The sequence below is a fragment of the Pleurodeles waltl genome, chromosome 7 (assembly GCF_031143425.1).
Source record: "Pleurodeles waltl isolate 20211129_DDA chromosome 7, aPleWal1.hap1.20221129, whole genome shotgun sequence".
NCBI classification, from domain to species: domain Eukaryota; kingdom Metazoa; phylum Chordata; class Amphibia; order Caudata; family Salamandridae; genus Pleurodeles; species Pleurodeles waltl.
This window is the reverse complement of record NC_090446.1, coordinates 504492799-504513778: the sequence shown is the minus strand read 5'-3', so window position 1 is coordinate 504513778 and position 20980 is coordinate 504492799. Positions and strand designations below refer to the sequence as shown.

Here is a 20980-nt window from a genome sequence, read left to right as displayed (position 1 = left end):
CACTCTGAATTAATTGTGATTTATTTATCATTTACTATAGGCCTACCCCACCGTGAACTACCTGTTCAGGTAGGACACACACTTTCGCTTTGAGCACCGTACTTATTACAGGTGCTCCGACCCTGACGAATGCCCCTGACCCACCAGCACTTAGTGAGGGCAGAAACATGTTGGTCATGTTCAACCCCTTTTAGACTCCAAGAGACATTATCCTCTAACGAGCCTTCCCCCTTAGTTTTAGTCTTACCAACATGCACCACCATTAAAACTAACAAGAGCCACCGGTGACATGTTAGGTAATTTTATTATTCACCCCCTCTGGATCACTGTAACTATCCAGTCAATTCAATTTCAGCACTCCCTCTGGTTCTTTTAACCAGAGGTCGAGTCCGCCTGAGTAGTATCATCTTACTTAGGTGGGGCTAGGTGGTCATATGATGAAGCAAGACACTATTATGTGTGTGAGACCACCTAGTCCGTAAAGGAAAATCCCCTGCTACTCCTGTAGGGCAACACAGCACCCCCTATCAAGCAACCTAATGCAACCAGGAACTGGTTAAAGACTAACCCAGTCTTACCCCCTGTTCCTACTACCCCACACCTTTTGTGATTACTTACCCTCTTTCTGCAAGTACCCAGCTGAAAAAATGGCAAGCCTCTGCCTGCCACCCTATGAGTCTCTAACTGCCTCCCTTGAGGTACGTGGGCTGTAGAAGTGTACTGCTGGGGCTGTTTGTGCACCAGAAAAAAAAGTTTGCAAACTTTTGAAAAAACTGTTCTTCCAGATTGGGTTGGACAAAGAGCCTCATTATGAGGCTTGCAGTCTTGAGACCTCCATTGCCAGGGGACCACTGTGCCTGTCAGGCACATGGTTCCCGACAGGGTGGCAGCGATCGGAGTCATGGTCAGCAATGGTGGTGCTTAGTTCAGCGCTGCCATGCCAGTCACGAGTCCAGTTTTCGCCAGCCTTTTCATGGCGGGAACCCGGCTGTGAAAAGGCTGGTGGACACACAGTGCAGGGGAACCCCCTACCCAGTACCCTCGGAATACGCACTGTCTGCTATGGCAGACAGTGTGGAATCCAAGGGTTCTGGGGGCACCCTCTGTGAGGCGACATTGGCCTTGGCTCCATGAGGAGCCGAGGCCAATGCTCTTGCACAGTTTCCTCTAGGCTGACTGTCGGAAACCTCCGATTTCAGAGGTTTCTGTTGGCCAGCCTAGTAGAAACGTTGTAATTGGCCCCATGAGGTGGGGGGCTGCCACCTCTGCAGTGGTCTCCTTTCTCCATGGGGCTGGCGGGCTGACAGTTGGCCCGCCAGCCTCGTAATGAGGCCCTAAGTCAGAAAGTTAAATCTTTCACCAGGATGGACCTGGTTGGTGTATCCGACCCCCATTCCATCTTGGTCGACCTCAAACCATGCCTTATGCTTCTAGAAGCTATTCCTACTTATTATTATAAAAATACATATTGTTTTGGTACTGTATAATTATTTTACAGATTGCCCTAAATTATGCCTATCTGATCTGTGTCAGAGCTGCCAGGGTGTTAAGCTCAGGTAATTTTAATGACTATAAGGGTACACCCTAACAAGAGTTGTGATTAATCCCATAGGATGCCCACACCAAATAATAATAATACAATTCCTTGCACAATTACAACTCTATTATGAACCATAACTGATATTTCAATAATCTGGAAGGGGGGGTATTTTTTTCCTGTTAACTGCAAGAGATTGTGATCCTTTTTTGTTTAGTGCATGGAGCCATTAGTGATACGAATGTTTTAGCCCATGAACTAAGCATCACTTATTTAAATGCGAATTGCTGTTTTCTAGAGATATGAGGTTGCAATCCGTAGATTGGTATGTGCTCACTCCCTCTCTTGTCACATTTATTTTTCTGCAACTCAGAACTTGCAAACTGGTTTTTGAAGCATTCATATTGTGGAATGGTCAGATATACATAAATGTAATGTCTTAGTACCTGCTACACATGTTTTTGATATCACAAGTTTAGAAAAAAAAAACTACTGAAATTGGCCGCAACAAATATGAAAAGGCATGCAGAAGTATCCATTAACTTAAAGTAAAATGAGGCACCAAACTGTTCAGACATTTTTTCATATGCTATCTTAAAAATGAACACAGAGATAGAAAAGGCATCCTTCAAAAACCGGATGCTCCAACAAATGTGCCCTTTTAACCAATGTGCATTAATCTTTCAAAGCTCGGCCAAAAGTCAAAAGCTTTTTGGGAAAGTTTTGGGCAGATGCAACACCAAAGTTACAGGACTATTACAGTCTACTTTTGCTAAGGACTACGTAGTCGATCATAACAAGAAAGACACTGTAAAATGTGTGCGGTGCGATGCGTGGATTTTTTTGATTGATGAACGTGGACAAAGCCCTTGCTGGTTAGATAAGCTGTCTCAAGTAGGTCTGTGATGCTAATATCACGATGTACTGTAGTAATTACTGGCAATGATAAATCACAGCCATGCAGTAAAAAAAGCAGTTAACCTTTTCAATTGACATACTGGCTGATCTACTGCATTTATGAATCCCTAAGTTAGAGGCCTAAACTTTCGCCCCAGGCATAACTTCACCGTTCTACCATACCTACTATAAATATGCAAGTGCACTGATGAGCAATATGTAAATTGATCATGGTTTAATAAGTTAACCACTCACTGATTATAAATATTGTGACCTGCATTTTAACATTTCAAATGCTGCCTACGACTTAGCCTTTTATCTTTCTGAGGTCGTATATTGAGTACCAATACACTGAGAAACAGCAGCACTTTACAATTAGCACATTACTCTTGGCATATTTCCATGTGTGGTGTGTGCAATGCTGATTTTTGCGTGCATATGCGATAAATATCAGAACAAGAATGAAATGGGTTAAATGTATGCATACATTACACTTATGGGAGTCACCATAGCTGCCAAGTTTTCCGGGTCCATTTGTGGCTTTTCCCTTTGGATTATGGGACATGAAATCGTGTTTTATAATGAGATAAACAAGACTGCATGACCCAGAATTACAATAAAAATCATGTAGTAGAGTAGCACATCAAGCATGGACGTGGGAAACTTGGCAGGGCTGTAGGACCAGTGGTTTTGCTATTTACGGCAGTGTTTGAAATGGAAAAACAGAAGTGTAGGGACCCTATACCAGAGTACTTCTTTGCTTCTGGGAAGTGCTGGTACTATTCAATTAAAAACATTGCAACTCTGCTGAGAAGTGCAAGTATACCCCGTCGCAGAATAAACAAGCGCCGGGACTCAGTAACTGACAGTACTGGCCCATTTAAAGCACTGATACACAGTGACTGTAACACGCAATCTATGATAGTGAACTCTGTCCTACAGTATTAAATGCAGAATCATATGAATACATGTGTCGAGTAGCCTGTTTTATCTTCACCAGCAAAGCAATACTTCTGGGGTGCGTTTAAGTGTATTGTATCTTACTGCAGGAATCGAACCCCTTGTGCGTTAGCTGTGGTTTTAAATACCTTAGTTGCTAATGACTTCTGCATATGAAAAATCTATCATGGCATAAATCAAAGGGCTAAGGAGATACGACTCAAGATAGATTACTGGAACAGTTCTACCCTGAGGAAATCCCAACTAAAGAGACTTAAAAGTGTGACCAACCTAGACAAACTAAAACCTTAACTCAATAATTATAGGATTACACGTGCCAACAACTCAGGAGCCAGATACGAGAATTGACTAAAAATATCTCAGCGACATAATTAGCAACATGAACCCCTCACAGACACTTAAGTATAGTTATACCCCATACAGTACAAGGTCTATCAAAACATCAAAAGACAAAGTGGTGCAACAGTATGGATTAGGCGTAGGAACAAATGACCTGAACCCATTACATATATCCTTGAGAGACAACACAAAAAATACTCCACCCTCACATGGCTTTTGCTAAGGTTACAATGGAGCACCCACCCTTTGGAATTCAATCAAAGGGAAATCTCAAAGTCCGATACAACACCACTATTATCTTTTGGCCATGGTGGGTACTAGGACAACACTATGGACGATCCTTCCAGGACAAACCTACACTGGCATAAGCGTCTGCAAGAACAAACACTAAGGGCCAAGTAATTGGGGGCCATACACCATATGAAGTATGGAATTGCTTAGAAGTACTACGTGCTATTTACACTTTTCAACGCTGAACATGTGGTTTATACCATGATGTGCTTTCAATGTTTACACCATGTCATTTTCGAGTGTACAAAGTTTATTAACTATGGTACTTATCTTAAGCTGGGGTAGATTACGTTCAATTCGAGCAGAAATATATAAACCAATTAAAAAAAAAAGCAAACAAGAAAGCAGTCCTCATGAGTATGGCCCAAGCATTTGCCTCTTTGATGCGAGTGTAACATAGAACCCATGAGGATGTAAGCAAGGATTTCCAAAGTTAGGTAAGTTGCACTAAGGATGTAACATGGAATCTGACCAATGTTTTATAACAATAAATGTGAAAATATGTGCTTATTAGCACTCTTCTTCGAATTAACATGTTTTATTGGTCCACATTTATTTACACTTGTATAGAAGTCCACTATACATGTTATATATGGGCGCCAACTATATTAAACAATCGGACACGCTGTATTTAAATAGAAACGTCACTGAATGTGCAGAGTAAAGGATAAAGATATATGCACCTAAGGAAGCTCACTATGATCCGTGACGTTTGTACCTGAACTGATCTATGTAAAAATCGATTATGCTCAGTGTATCCAAGCATCCCTATACGGGCCCATCTGAACATGTCCAGGGCCTTGCCCACAATAGCCACTAACACAGCCCACTCCTCCGCCGCCCTTAATTTATAAAAACACACATAGGCAGAGCTTACCTCCTGCATCTCCAACATTTAAAAATATAGTTACAAAGTATGTGATTTTTATAAAAAAAAATAAGGAAGAGCAATAATCCAGTGCCGGTACAGCTTGATGATGGTTGGCAGTGCTGAGCCTTCCAATGTAATGCCCAGCTCAGGAGAGGGGCAAAAAATAAATATATATTACAGAAATAAATAGACACGGCTCCAGGCCATCCAGCGATGATCTCCTGCGGAGGGACACGGTGCAGGGTAGGATAGACGCCCCCAAAAACTTCAACCACAGGAAAAAAGGGATCCGGTCCCTTTAAGAGCGAGAAAAGCAAACAGAGGTGAGGCCCTTGTACGGAAACCCCAGACAAGAGAGAGCACGGGATATCCCTGGTGCGAACTACAAGTTGAGGACGTCAGATCAAAAAGATGGATTCTTTTTTTTAAAGGAAAAAAAGATGGAAAAATGCCCCTTTCTGTCCCAGAAGACAACAAACACTTTCTTTTGTTGCTAGGAAACAGGAAATGTGCACCCTGTAAAACCGTCCCTCCGCAAGCGATATGGAAAAGGGACTAGTGGGTTTACTTAGACGTCATGTAGCTGGAGGCTTAGAAGCCATGTTGAGAAGGGAGAAGAGCCTAGTCCAAAAGTGGAAGGAGGAAAAGAAGCAAACACTCCTCAATGAACACAAAAGAAAGACTAAGATGGTTGGGTTATCTTGCTATAAAACACAAAGAAGGACTAAAACACCACCCGCACCCTGCCAAACGTATCAGTAAACGGAAGAGTCAGTACTTTATTTGTTTGGTAGACGTTAACAGTTGTTCTCACTTTAGCATTAGAAATTAAAACCTGATTGGATATTAAAATCATCTTTCAAAGGTAAAAAAAAATGGACTGATGGGGAATAATATGATGGTGAGCAGGTTTCGAAAGATTAACTGTCTTCATGCAACATAAAGTATAATATTCATGTGCCCAGTTTCGTTTTCCAAATAATAGGGCTGCGTGAGGTGACATACTATAATATCCTCAGCTGAAGGGCTTCTGCGAATGCGTCTTCTATGTTTATATACACTTTCCTGCCCAATGTTCCGCTCGCTGTGTTGCACTTATTATTGTCCCCACCGCCCCCATCCGGTGGATCCACATTGCTTTTCAGAATTTGTCACCACGTTGCCTTTGATCAAATCGAACATTGCCTTAAATATCACATAAATAAAATTACATTCTTTGCTTGTCGGGCGTTCATTGAGCCCCGGGAATCAACGGAGGTCGTAGCAGTTCAGGTAGCGGAGCGGGGGGAGTAATTGCCACCTCCTCTTCCTGTGCCTCTGGAACCCTCCCCTTGGTCCTAACGCCGGCCATATTTGCTTTGTTGCTGGTATTGGATAAGAGAGGGGGAGAAGGAAATAACCTAAGTACCCCCTCCCCCCCCCCCCCCCCCCTCTGTACAACCCCTCGCATTGTACGTAGAGAAGCACGCCCTACTTCCACTGGCTACGGCCCTATGCATGTAACAGGAATTCCTGTTGGAATTCGAAATATTGGTGCAGGCTACACTTATTTTCCTTAATGCCCGCCTGGTCCTAAAGGAAGCCGTGTTTGACTCTTCTCTACTCGTTTTGCAGAGCACTATTTAGGAGTAATCCTTAAGAGATCAGGAGATACCCAAAGACCACGTTTCGGTCCAAGCTACAGGCCTGAGGGTGGCAGACGATCTGGATCCTAAGGTGAGAAATATTAATGATGAGGCAGGAAGCGCCCCTCCCCAAGAGAGCCTGAATGTGCGCTGAATGAGGCTTTGTGAATGCCCCAGGTCCTAAAGCCAACCGTTTTCCTTAACCCCCGAGAACCTCCATGCAAACCGTTGGCTATTCACAGGGTGACACAGCCACCAAATAATCTGATTGGCGGGGCGCGCTTCGACTAGGGCTTGCAGATGAGGGCAATTAGCAGGAGAGAGAGAAACTCACTCACAGGCCCAACCATTCTCAAGAGGTCTTAATCTCACAGTCCGTTACCCCTTACTTATACCACCTTTGCATTGTAACACACAATAACCCTGTCTGGACCAAAGTTGCATCTCATTAGGAACAGTTACCAATTTGTAGTAGGTGATTGCTATAGTCAGTTGACTATAGCATCCAATCACCAATTAAAGTTGACCAGTCAACTACTGTAAACGGTCTGTCACTGCTTGGCACCTTCTTGTGACTTCGATCCTTCTGAGATTGAAATGTTTTATTATTATTATTATTTTTTTATCTACTAATTAGGCAGCAGTGGATATATTATGTGGCAACTTAATACGTTTTTGTAAAAGGCAGCTGCCGCACAATCATGGCAATACAGTGACCCTCGTTTTAGGATGTCTATTTAATTGTAATTTGAAAAAAAATAGTCATAAATAAGGATTCCATTTGGCAGGTCTTAATTACAGAATGTAGCTAACGAGGCTGACATTGCCCAGTGTGAAAACCTGTCTCTTGTATGAAGAGGAGTGGGATAAGAGGGTCATTTGTGAGGTACTTCTTCGGTAGAGAGCATCTCACAAAGAGGCATCTGACAATTTAACATTAATTACTTTATTAGCGTCTATTACACAGAGACAAACATGTCGAAATGTGGCTATTTCCAAATGCTTTGTCACACAGAAGCAAACACATTTACAACCTATGGATTTTTTTCAGGCTTCAGCATCAAAAAGAGATTAGTCCCTAGCCACTCCTTCTGAAAATGTGTAGATTTCCCATACTTACATGACCTGAGTTCAACACAGATAACTGCTCTTTGTCAGAACACGCATGAGTGGTATGATACAGGGATTAACTTCCATGTAAGAAATGAAGAGGTATTTGGGAAACAAAGATGCCAAATGGCTTTCAAAAGGGTTTATATTTTTAGCCAGCAGCACATTGAGTTCAGAACTTGAAGTTAACCTTTTCACATGATGCCTGCGCTCAAGCAATCTAACATGCAAGGCTCTGTGGATTTAAAGCCCCTGACTTGATAAAGGAGTTGTTCAAGACATGGTGACACTTGGAAAATGCGAGGTGTGTGTGTGTGTACCCCTCAGAATGCCGTATCTCAGATTAGATGGTTTGCAGACTCACAAACTCCCCTTTGTCCTATGGTAAACATGGATGCCCAGTAAAGTAGACCTAGTAATACTTCGTCCAGTGACGAGTTTACTTTGGTACACTTAACGGAGACACAAAAGACACCGTGAAGGAAAATGGAGGAGTGACTATAATTTAGAATGAACTGAAAATGTGTGTTCTTCAAACCCAACCGTTTGCAACAGTATCTGGCTCTATCCTGAGATGTGTGCACCATCTTTGCTAATCCTCAGTTGGTGTGCGATTTTGTTAAGGTCTTTTGGTGAGTTGAGGATTAAAAGTTCTGTTTGACATTGCTTACAGATTACTGTATTAGATAAAGCTGGGTCAGTGGCAGCCTGAATGATGATGTACGAATTGCATGGTGGTGTGCTCTATAGCATCTGAAGTGTTCATAATGCTCGGTGGTGTGAAACCAAGCAGATTCGATATTGGTGAGACGCAACAATCAAAGTTAGAGTATAAGTTTGCTGTAGAGAACCAAGGCAATATTAATTAACAACATAGAAAACTTTGGATATGTTCAGTGAGGTGAAAAAGAAAGTACAGTCACTTAAGATTCTCTGGTTTTTTTTTTTTTGTAGGAAGCTGGCTCTCTGTATTTTGTGGTAGTATGGGCGAGCAGTTAGGCTTATCAGAGGTGTAAGGAAATGCCTCCTTGGCATGGTTACCCCCTTACGTTTTGCCTTTTGTTGATGCCAGTTATAATTGAAAGTGCGTGGGATCCTGCTAGCCAGGCCCCAGCACCAGTGTTCTTTCCCTAAACTGTACCTTTGTTCCCACAATTGGCACAGCCCTGGCACCCAGATAAGTCCTTTATAAATGGTACGCCTGGTACCAATGGCCCTTATGCCATGGAAAGTCTCTAAGGGCTGTAGCATGTTTTATGCCACATGGAGACCCCTCACACAGCACATGCACACTGCTTCACAGCTTGTGTGTGCTGGTGGGGAGAAAATGACTAAGTCGACATGCCACTCCCCTCAGAGTGCCATGCCCACCTCACACTGCCTGTGGCATAGGTAAGCCACCCCTCTAGCAGGTCTTACAGCCCTACGACAGGGTGCACTATACCCCAGATGAGGGCATATGTGCAAGAGCACTATGCCCCGACAGTGTCTAAGCAAAACCTTAGACATTGTAAGTGCAGGGTAGCCATAAATAGTATATGATCCGGGAGTTTGTCAAACACAAACTCCACAGTTCCATAATGGGTACACTGACATCTGGCAAGTTTGGTATCAAACTTCTCAGCACAATAAATGCACACTGATGCCAGTGTGGATTTTATTGTAAAATGCACACAGAGGACATCTTGGAGATGCCCCCTGAATACCAGTCCGACTCCTAGTGCTAGGCTGACCAGTTTCTGCCAGCCTGCCACAACCAGGCAAGTTTCTGGCCACATGGGGAGAGTGCCTTTGTCACTCTGTGGCCAGGAACAAAGCCTGTACTGGGTGGAGGGTCTTCTCACCCCCCCCTGCAGGAACTGTAACACCTGGCGGTGAGCCTCAAAGGCTCATGCCTTTTGTTACAACATCCCAGGGCATCCCAGCTAGTGGAGATGCCTGCCCCTCCGGCCACTGCTCCCACTTCTGGCAGCAAGGCTGGAGGAGGTAGTTAGAAAAACAAGAAGTCACCCACCACTCAGGACAGCCCCATAGGTGCCCTGAGCTGAGGTGACCCCTGCCTTTAGAAATCCTCCATTTTGAGATTGGAGGATTCCCCCAATAGGATTAGGGATGTGCCCCCCTCCCCTCAGGGAGGAGGCACAAAGAGGGTGTAGCCACCTTCCAGGACAGTAGCCATTGTTTACTGCCCTTCTGACCCAAACACACCCCTCAATCTAGTATTTAGGGGCACCCCAGAACCCAGGAAATCAGATTCCTGCAACCTACAACAAGAAGAAGGACTGCTGACCTGAAAGCTCTGCAGCGACGAGGGAGACAACAACTGACTTGGCCCCAGCCCTACCGGCCTATCTCCAGACTCAAAGAACCTGTACAGCGACACATCCGACAGGGACCAGCGACCTCTGAAGCCTCAGAGGACTGCCCTGAACCTGAAGGACCAAGAAACTCCTGAGAACAGTGGCACTGTTCAAAAACAGCAACAACTTTGCAACTTTTAAAGACCTCACTCTTCCCGCCGGAAGCCAGAGACTTCACAATCTGCACCGACACCCCAGACTCGAGCTCCAGAGAACCAACACTACAGGGAGGACTCCCAGGCGACTGTGACCTCGTGAGTAATCTGAGATGACCCCCCCTGGATCCCCACAGCGACGCATGCAGAGAGGATCCAGAGGCTCCCCCTGACTGCGACTGCCTGGAACAAAGAATCCGATGCCTGGACCAAGCACTGCACCCGCAGCCCCCAGGACCAGAAGGAACCGAACTCCAGTGCTGGAGTGACCATCAGGCGACCCTCTGCCTAGCCCAGTCACTGGCTGGCCCGAGAAGCCCCCCTTGTGCCCTGCCTGCACCGCTAGAGTGACCCTCAGGTCCCTCCATTGATTCCTATTGAAAACCTGATGCTTGTTTTGCAGACTGCACCCGGCCGCCCCTGTGTCGCTGAGGGTGTGTTTTGTCTGCCTACTTGTGTCCCCCCCCCCCCCCCCCCCAGTGCTCTACAAAACCTCCCTGGTCTGCCCTCTGAAGATGCAGGTACTTACCTGTTGGAAGACTGGAACCGGAGCACCCCTGTTCTCCATAGGTGCCTATGTGTTTTGGGCCCTCCTTTGACCTCTGCACCTGACCGGCCCTGTGTTGCTGGTGCAGTGACTTTGGGGTTGCCTCAAACCCCCAAAGGTGAGCTGCCTATGGCCAGGAACTTGAACTTGTAAGTGTTTTACTTGCCTGAAAAACTAACAAATACTTACCTCCCCCAGGAACTGTTGATTTTTGCAGTGTGTCCACTTTTAAAATAGTTCATTGCCATTTTAACTAAAACTGTGCACGTTACTGCTCTAATTCAAAGTTCCTTACTTACCTGTGTGGAGTACCTTGCATTTTATGTATTGTCTTCAAATCTTGAATCTTGTGGTTCTAAAATTAATTAAGAAAATATATTTTTCTATATAAAAACTATTGGCCTGGAATTAACTCTTTGAGTGTGTGTTCCTCATTGTATTGCCTTGTGTGTACAACAAATGCTTAACACTACCCTCTGATAAGCCTACTGCTCGACCACACTACCACAAAATAGAGCATTAGAATTATCTAATTTTGCCACTATCATACCTCGAAGGGGAACCCTTGGATTCCCACTTTGAGATAGTATATACAGGGCCAACTTCCTACAGTGGGTAAGCTAAGCATTTGTTGTACTCACAGAGGCAATAAATGAGACACACACTCAAAGAATAAATCAGAGACCAATTTAGAAAAATAACTGTTATTTTTATATATGTTTCCAACCCAAGACCTTCATAATCAGGTAAGTAGGCTTTTAAGCATAAATACTGTACAGTTTGAGAAATCAGCACTTGGTGCAATTTTCAGAGTTGTTCTCAAATTTATCCTGTGGAGGAAAACAATGTTCAGCAAACACAGGGTTAACAACGACCTACGGGCACAATCTCTGAGAGTAAACGTAGGCACTGGGCACTGAACAAAACCACACCAGCAGGTCACACCGTGTAGTACTGTGGCGGCTGAGTGCAGCGGTGCAGTAAGGTGTCGGATGCCCAATGGTTCTCTATGGAAGTTTGGTCCTCGTGAAGACAGGTTGCAGGCTCTGGCTGGGAAGCCAGTCAGGAGCAAGAAACAGGTAGGTTGTAGACTTTGGGTGCTCAGGAACGTAGTTGCACCTCTGGTCCTCTTCTCCTGTGCCCAGGGGCAATGGATGCAGGGGTGTCTTTAGGCGTCAGGTTTTCATGTCTGGGAGTACTTGCGGTTAGGTGTCGTTGGGGAGTCCAGCGGAAGGGGGTGTCCCATGGTGGACTCGAGCTCTTAGGAGCCAGGGGTCGTCGCTGGCACCAGTAACCCACCTCATATCGGGTCAGGGGTGATGGGTGCAGTGGTTGCTGGAGGTGGCGGGTTTTCTCTCACCACCAGGCTGTGGGAAAGGGGGCCTGTGTGCAGAGGCTGCAGCCGTCTCGGGTGAGTCCAAGATGGGAGAGACCATACTGGAATTGGAGTCTGGGCAGCTGGGGAACCGCACTGGCACTGTTGGTTGGCTTCACCTCGGGTTGTGGATGTCGGGTGCAGTGGTCACTTCGTGTGTCGGGTTTCTGAGGTTCCAGCAGCTGCAAAGTGTTTTCCTTGGAGTTTCTTGTTGCAGAGCAGGTCCGCTACCCCTGGGAAACTTGAGTCTTTATTGAAGGCTGGACAAGTTGGCTTTTTGAGCAGAGTCCTTTGAGGCCAGCAGGAAATCTGGCATGGTCAGCTGCTACTCCTTTTCCTTTTCCTCTTCAGCGGGTGCATCTCTTCTTTGTCCGGATCTTCTTAAGTTGTCAAAATCAGAGTTCTAGGGTTGCGGTGTGCCATGTAAATACTCAATTTAGGGGCGTTACAGGGAGTGCTAGATGGTAGCCAATGGACTGGCCACCGTTAGGGTGACTACACCCTTTCTATGACCACTTTCTCTGGGAATTGGGCATAACCCTAACGCTAGTGGCCTAATTCCTTCCAAGCAAGATAGAGGAATTTGAAAAGCTGTGTCTACTTGATAGGGGACCTGGGACCCCAGGGTTGTGCTTTCAGTTGAGCCTGAACCAACATGCAGTCTGCAATGGCAGCAATATGTGAGTTTAGTGAGGGGTTCCTGAGGGTGGCACAATTGGTGCTTCAACCCTCAGAGACCTTCCTTAATACTCCATGCCCTAGGTACCAGGGGTACCATCTACCAGGGACTTGCAGTGATAGCTAAATAGTTTGTCAATTGTGCAAAATGGCTGTGCAGTTTTGGGGAAGAGATCTGGCACTGGAGAGCTGCTTAACAGGAACCCAGTGCACTAACACTCAAAGCCACACCAGAAACCAGGCAAAAAATTGAGATAACCATGTCAGAAAGGATGCTTTCCTACAGTTTTACTTATTTAGACAACTTTGCCTTCAACTATTCCTCAAATGGTCCAGACAGTAGATAAATCCAACCTCTTGTTACAAACAACACATATGTTTCACTTTTAAGTTGTGTATTACTCAAAAGGTTCAGTCATTGTTCAGTAGCCATGTGTGGAAAAAGTGCACCCAGTAAGCCATACATTATTTTATTTTTTTATTTTTTTACCTCTTTTGGCAGCGAGAACCTGAATTAACATTTCCTGTTAGAGTTTCAGTCTCTCACATAGCCTAAGATAAATCCTAGCCTCTCCTCTGTACAAAACTCCATAGTCCCAGTCGTGTTTGAGAGATTTTAGTTATGCATGTCCCTGTTTTTCTTTTTTTTTCTTCTTTTTTTAAAAAATAAAAATCTATTTTATTAATTCCAACATAACTGAATAAGTCACATCACATTCCAGCAAATTTGTTCTCTTAGGCAAGCATTAGATCATTCATTTGAATATGAACAACGCTAACATGGAATAACATTTTGTTCTCACTACAGTGATATACAGTGGAAACTCTATTACAATGCCTGTATTTCACATTCTCCAGTTTCCCACCTTCATGTCCAATAGTACAATGCAAGTCTGGCAAAGACGCACTGCAACAATCCCCACGTGTGTACCCCTGCCCTCCTTTCTAGACCCGGCAGGCCCAGTGGGTTACTATTGCTTGTGTTATTCCCATGAGTATATTGTTGGGTGATAGTCTAGTCATTATGGCGTTCCATTTCCAGCATTACTCTACAAGTAATGTGTATTTAATTAGGAAACTGTTTATCATCAGTTCAATACAAGAGACATAGGAAGGCTAATACCTGTACGAATCCTCTGTTCACCTCTTAAGGAATCACGGCGGGCGCTCATCATTCTTAGCTTCCATTTTGGCCACCAATGTTTCACAGGTGTCATAGCCTGTAAATGCCTGCCCGCTGTCCTGCAGAGACCGCAAGACGTGCAATTCCACTCGTGCCCATTTCAATGTCATGGCACGCCAGCTAGACAATTCCGGAGGTCGAATGGCCTTCCACCCCATAGCAATCATACGCTTGTACATAATAAATGCTAGATCAGCAAATTTATGAATAGTTTTATGCTGCTGAGCTCTAGGATGTATACCCAAAAGACAAGACTCAGGAGTGGGTGCAAATGCATGTCCAGTTATATCCGGGATGTCTGCTAGAATGTTCAGCCAGACCCTCTGCAATGAGGCACACTCCCACACCATGTGATAAAAGCTAGCTGTGTGAAGCCCACAACGGGGACACACTGGAGTCGCCGTTGGGTACATTCGTTGGATACGAAATGGAGACAAGTACTTTTGATGGACATAATTAAATTGTGTATAACTAAATCTGGGGTTTCAGGACACACTCTGCACCTGTTGGAGGGCCTCAGTCCACTTCATAACAGATAGGGGAATCGGTAGAGCCAGGTTCCATCTATGGAGGGCTGCCTCTTGCTGTGTAATGGTCACGCTAGTCAGTGCTCTGTATAAATCAGTAATTACCTTTTTGGAACCATTATCTGAGAGCAAAGCATTTAGGGCTGGGGAAGTCGGAGGCTCCAGATCTCCATGAGCCCAGGCTGTCTTAATCAAGTGACAGATAACATGGTATGTAAGAAAGTGTCCTGGTCCCAGGAAGGCAAGATCGATAATTGCCTAAAAAGATATTAGTGTGCCATTATCGAAACAGTCTCCCACCATGTCCATCCCCGCTTCCGTCCATGAGGTCGTGGAGTGAGGGCGGAATAACATCGTGCCTCCTGGTATTTGACCCAATGGGATAAGGGGTGAGTATGGAGGGTCAGATTTTCCGTCCTGTATGTATCTGCGCCAGCTAGTATATGCTGCTGCCAGCAATGGATTGTCGCTGACGCGTCATGGCGCATGCTCAGATAACCATGTGTAAAGGGAAGTATCACCTATCTGTGTATGTGCCCATATGGCTTCAAGTGAGTCAGGCCCCCTCAACCAGCGCGGTGGCCACTGTAATTGTGGTGCTGCATAATAATATTCGAAGTTCGGGGCTCCCAGCATCCCCAATCGCAACTGACGCTGCAGGGTGGTGAGTGCGACCCGGAGCCTGTCCTGCCCCCAGATGAGTTCTAGTAACGTACTATTAAGTTCGCGGAAGAAGCTCCTGGGGACTGCTATGGTCAAGGCTGTGAAATAGTATAGGAGCCTTGGCAGGATTAACATGTTCGCTATAGCCACCCTGCCCAATGGGGAAAGAGGCTGTGAGCACCAAAATGGGAGCGAGCTTCTCATGGAGCAGAGCGTGTGGGCCAGGTTACAGTCTCTTACGCCATCCATCCTGCGGTATATTTCTATGCCCAGGTACTTAAAGGTATCAAAGCACCATATCAGTCTACCGGTGAGGGGGAGGGGTGGGAGTGTGGGGGGGGGTTGGGGGATTGCGGGGGGGGGGGGCACCTCCTCCACCTCTGTGGGAAGGTCAACCAAAGGAAACCAGCAGGATTTGGACCAGTTGACCCTTAAGTCTGATATCGCTCCAAATACATCCAATAATGCCATCACTGCAGGCAAGGTGGTCCCACGCTCGCCAAATAAATCAGAGCATCATCCGTATAAAGCAAGATGACGTGATGTCTCCCCATCCTGTATAGCCCCCACTGCTCAGCCCTCAATCGTAGCCGGGCGGCCAGAGGTTCCATTGCAATGGCAAACAACAGGGCTGACAATGGGCATCCCTGCCTAGTCCCTCTCCCAATGGGGAAACTATCAGATATCACTCCTCCCATCTTCACCCTAGCAGTAGGATTAGCGTAAAGTGTCTGCACCCACCCCACAAAACCCCGGCCAAAACCCATACAACGCAGTGTGGCAAACAAGAAGCACCAACCTAGGGTATCCAATGCCTTCTCTATATCTGAAGAGACGGCCACATTATCATTAGCACCGGCTGGAGTGTCGCTAATGATGCTGAGCAGTCTACGTATATTCAAGAATGTGTTACCGGTGGATATAAAGTCATTTTGATCTTCATGTATTAGGGTGTGTATAACAGGGACGAGTCTATTTGCCAGCACTTTGTAAGATTTTAGGTAATCTAAATTGAGAAGGGACAGTGGCCTATAAGACCTCACATCCGTGGGATCCCGGTCAGGTTTGGGAAGTACCACAATCAGTGCCTCCCGTTGAGATACCGTGAGCATGCCACAAGTCTGTGCTTCCTCAAACACAGACAGCAAGGGGCGGGATAAATGTTTCGAGTAAGTAGCATAATATTCTATTGGCAGACCGTCTGTGCCTGGGGTTTTGCTGCGGGCTATTTGTGCTATTGCCACATTAAGTTCCTCCAGCCTTAAGTGCTCATCAAGTGCTGCTTTATTACTGGCCGATAACTTTGCAAGCGGTGTCTCGGATAAAAAAAGGCCTAGGTTCTGATTGTCGGATAGCTCCCGCCCCTGATGCAGTTCCGTGTAATAATCCCTAAAGGCATCGCTAATGGCCTCCTGTGTGGACACTGTTGTTCCGTTCGCTAAGCGGATGGCCCCTATGGGGGTATGCTGCCGCTCCTCTCAGAGCAACCACACCAAGAGCCGCCCCGAACGGTCGCCCTCTGCGAGCCATCGCATTAGGTGATAATTATAATCATGCCGCCGGAGTCGTTGATCCACTTCTCCATATAACTGTTGTTTATCGTGGAGGAGTGTAAAAGGTGCCCTGCGTTGTCCGACTGCTATGTCCAGCGTACATCTTTTTCTAGGGTGATTACCTCCTGATGCAGCGAGCGGCGTGCTCCCCATGAGGCAGAGAGACAGTGACCCCTCACCATGACTTTGTGTACATCCCATTCTATAGCTTTCCAGGTAGTGGACTCAGTGTTCAGCTCCCAGTACTGTTTAATACAAGTGGTCAGTTCTTCTCTGAATGGGGCGTCCAGTAACGCCTTGCTCTGCAGGCACCAAGTGGGTATAGTGGAGCGCATTCGTCCCCATCTGATGGTTAGCAGCAGTGGGGAGTGGACAGCGATCGTCCTTGCAAGATAATTTGAAAAAGTTATCATTGTGCACACTTCTGGGGTTCCCCAAATCAAATCTATCCTGGTGTGTATGTCATGCACCGGGGAGTAGAATGAATACTCTCTATGCTGCGGATGACCCATATGCCTGCACATCTGTGTCTAAGTGTTGCCACAGCATACTAATGGGGTTGAAATTTAGACATTCATGTGGCTAATCGACACTCCAATACATTTATTTTTCAGTCTTAACTATTCTGGTATGTCTTGAACAAATGTTCTATTGCATATTGCACTTATGACTATGGTGGACTCCATAACTGATGTAACCAGGTACAGCGACTGCAAAGTGGGCCGAAACCTTGTCTCTCCACTAGTATGCTTAAGTGTTGGCATGATGATTTTGCAGTGATATGCAGTGTTTGGTTTTCACCAGGCATGTAGTTGTGCATTACAGCTACACAACTCCACTTTGGTGTCATCTGTCCAGAGGACATTGTTGCAGCAGTCTTGTTCATTAAGGTGTGTTTTTCAGAAGCAGAAGAGAGTTTCTCCTGGTTACCTTTCCACAAAGGCCATACTTCTGTTTTTTCCAAATTGTAGAATCTTATTGAAAGAGTTTTGTGTATCACCGGTTGTAGCTTTTAGGGTTTTGTGATCTCTAGCAACACAATGTGATATGATATGATCTTGAGATGAATTTGTTGAAACATGTACTCCTTTGTAAGCTGCAGTGGTCTTGAACCTTCTCAGTCTTTGAATAATCTTTCTCACGGTGGGATGACAGACTTGATATTTTTGGGCTGCAATAGTTCTTTCCCTGAGTCTGTTGCAGACATTTTTTGACTTAGGCATAATGTATTACCCCAAGCTTGGATCTGTAGCCAGATATTAGCAAATCTTGATTGTGAAGTAATCACATCCACTTGTTTAGCAGCTTCTGATCATAATTAACTTCTGCAGTAAACAGAACCCTTGTGTGAAATAAGTAAGGAATCATTTACAATGTCAAAGAGGGCTTCTTATTTTTTGGCTTATTATGTTTTTCATTTAAAAAATGAGGGCTAAGCAAAATTATTTGTCTCATGAGGTTAGATTTATCTCCGGTTTAGACTTGGTGAGGACCTGATAAACTTCAGATATTTATTAATATGTAACACCTATAATCTTAACATGCCATACTTTTTTCACAATTCTGTTACTAACAATGTGTGAATTGTGCACCCTGATGTCTTGAAGTTTATAGTGTTCTCTTCTCTACAGAAATGCTGAGAATACATTTGTAAATTTAAACTGCTTATCTTTTCTTCTCTCTCACAGATCTCTCATCCAATAAGTTATTAAATGGGCAAACCTCTTACTCAAAAGCTTCAGTGGCCCACTGCCTAGCTAGTGGTGCTGCAATTCGTTTTTCCCTTTCTTGAAATTAATTAGGATATCATACCTTTTAGGTATTTCTATGCCTGATTAATCTCCTATTTAAAATCTAACATCTTAATATCTGGCTTGATCTCGATGTCCTGGTCTTTTTGATCAGGTTTCTGTCAGGCACAACATTGACTTCTACTTGGAAATAGACATCTGCAGCGCGCAGTAATTGCTGGCAAATGTATGACTGGAATTCTACACTTTGGAGTCTTTATACACAGAGATACCTGCATTCTATAGTATAAGAAAGTGTGGTGCGTCAGTTTAAGGAGAGAAAGGCTCACGTTCTGTAGCAGCAGTCACTTGTGTTAATTATAAGAATACGAAGGCTGTTGAATATCAATGGATCAAATATTTTTAATAGAATTTTTATGATACAGTTTTCTGCCTCTATCAATTGGCCAGAATGAGCATTATTTGCCTAAAAGATGGCAACGAGGTGAGGAACAGCGTCTAGAAATCTTCATAACAATTCTGCCTCCTCTTCTGACCATAGTGAGTTTCTCCAGGCTCAAAAGTGTTTAGTATCTGAATACAAAACGTTGTAATGAAAAAATATAATTGTAAAGAATACAGGCCCTCCTTAAAAGTTTGGTGGTCCATGCACCCCCATGGTTGCGTTCCGACTGCCATCGGCTTGGCAGCCGGACCACTGTGTTGCAAGTCATGCGAGCTTATGGAGCAAAGGCCGCCAAGATCCTGCCGGCACCGTCCGGCAGCACAGACCACTGTGGTCACTAGGCAGCACAAACAGGCCGACGGAGCCAGTGTTTCAACCAGACACATTATGATGGGCACTTCACATTAGACAGTAGTGAGGCACCAGCACCCGTCTCACTCTGGAGACAAGTAGCCTCTGGGTGGCAGATGCCAGTATGCCCATTAAACCAGACACTTGGCTGAGGACAGTGATCCATCGCTTCCTTTCCTTTGGCCTATAACACTGAGGAGTAGTGGTCGGTTGTATATAATTTACACCCACTACAACAACAAACAGTACTTGATGGATCAATGTACACAGCCATATGTTGTCCCTGGAGAGCAAGTTGTTTGTGTATTGTACACAGTTGTGTCCTGGGCCAGTAGGCAAGGCACATTACATATGTACACAAACACTCATCTACTTTGTCACACGTGGCACATCCTTAATTGTCAGGGGGAGATGTCAGAACCTAACACATTGACATGGCAATGTAACAGGCGGGATTATGCCTTTTCTCATCGCCTTGCTTATGCTGTGCTGTCCTCAAATGCCCTTCAAGGTCTGGGTAGGCTACTGCCAAAATGTAGCCCATTGGGGGGCATTATGGTCTGACGGGCCCGCCCATGTTGAGAGGACAGCCCCAGCTGGACCTTTGCAATTTTTTCCGGGGCCAGCGTCTCAGGTCCTCCCACCTTTTCCTGCAGTGGCTCTCCATCTGCTGCAAACACCAGGGTCCGTACCTTCTTGGCGTTGTCTTCCCATAGGGCCTTCTTTTAATGGGCTTTGACCTGCATGGGTGCAAAAGACAAATAAAGATCATAATCACAATTTGCAACACAAATGGTTGAGTCACATACATGTCAGTAACATCAAGCTAGGACTTTCCGATTGGTTAACACAACACAAGTGTAAAGTATACAAGCCCATCAGTACATGGACATGACTACAGACGTATATATATCCATCTGCAGACTAATCCAGCAACATGCACTGTGATGTGAGCAACAGTGAAACAATACACACATATGTGACTTCTGAAGGTTAAACTCCAGAGGCCTGAACAGACCAATGCTGCATACAGTCCCTACAGGCACCTGCCATATTACAGACTTCACCCTTACACTTAACTGACAATGAAGGGGCTGGCATGGTGGGGAAAGAAAGTGTATTCCTTGTGCATGTGTTGACATGTGGCCTACCAAATGCAGACTCTTGCCAATTCAGGGGGCGGGTTCTGTGATCTGTACCTTTCCCACAGAACACTCCTTTCGACATATGTGTATATCCTACAGAGATGGCATCAAACATACAAAGGTATGCATTGTACACTTTCTGCTATGTGACCAAGCTACTGACTCATATCATGGAATCAACAAACTGTCTGCCCCGTGGGACTGTCATCAGTGCACTAAGCCTGTACAGGACAAATATGACTTACGTGAAGGTGACTACTTCTTGGATGTACCTCAGTGCCCATACCCAATTTAGTCAATGTACTGAGGCATTCAAGGCAAGTTGTGCTAATAGAGCATCATATTGTCCACATGCCAGGATCAACTGGTGTACAGGGAGTGGACCCAGTGCCACAGTTGCATAGCCACAGGGACTTTCCCACAGTCTGGACTATGTCCCATACTGGGAGATACATTTGACAGACTCACTTCTCTGCAGGCTGAGCAAACAGAACCTATATGACACTCAATTTCCACCACTTCCATGCATGACAGACCATCATGTGGCCTTTAGCAAGTTTGCATGTGGTGGTGTGTGTGTGTGGCAACCTGAAGGGCAGAGTGAGTCAGGATTTGCC

General features: G+C 45.2%; 2 protein-coding genes across 2 annotated transcripts in view; one reads left to right on the top strand and one right to left on the bottom strand.

The window, feature by feature from the left end:
* ZNF646 (zinc finger protein 646) overlaps positions 1-5415 on the bottom strand; it is an 80212-nt gene extending 74797 nt beyond the window's left edge. The window contains exon 1 of the mRNA XM_069244196.1: positions 4902-5415. The gene's annotated coding sequence lies outside the window, so the exon portion shown is untranslated. The remainder of the gene's footprint in view (positions 1-4901) is intronic.
* A 902-nt stretch (positions 5416-6317) lies between these two features.
* ZNF668 (zinc finger protein 668) overlaps positions 6318-20980 on the top strand; it is a 104605-nt gene continuing 89942 nt past the window's right edge. The window contains exon 1 of the mRNA XM_069244195.1: positions 6318-6611. The gene's annotated coding sequence lies outside the window, so the exon portion shown is untranslated. The remainder of the gene's footprint in view (positions 6612-20980) is intronic.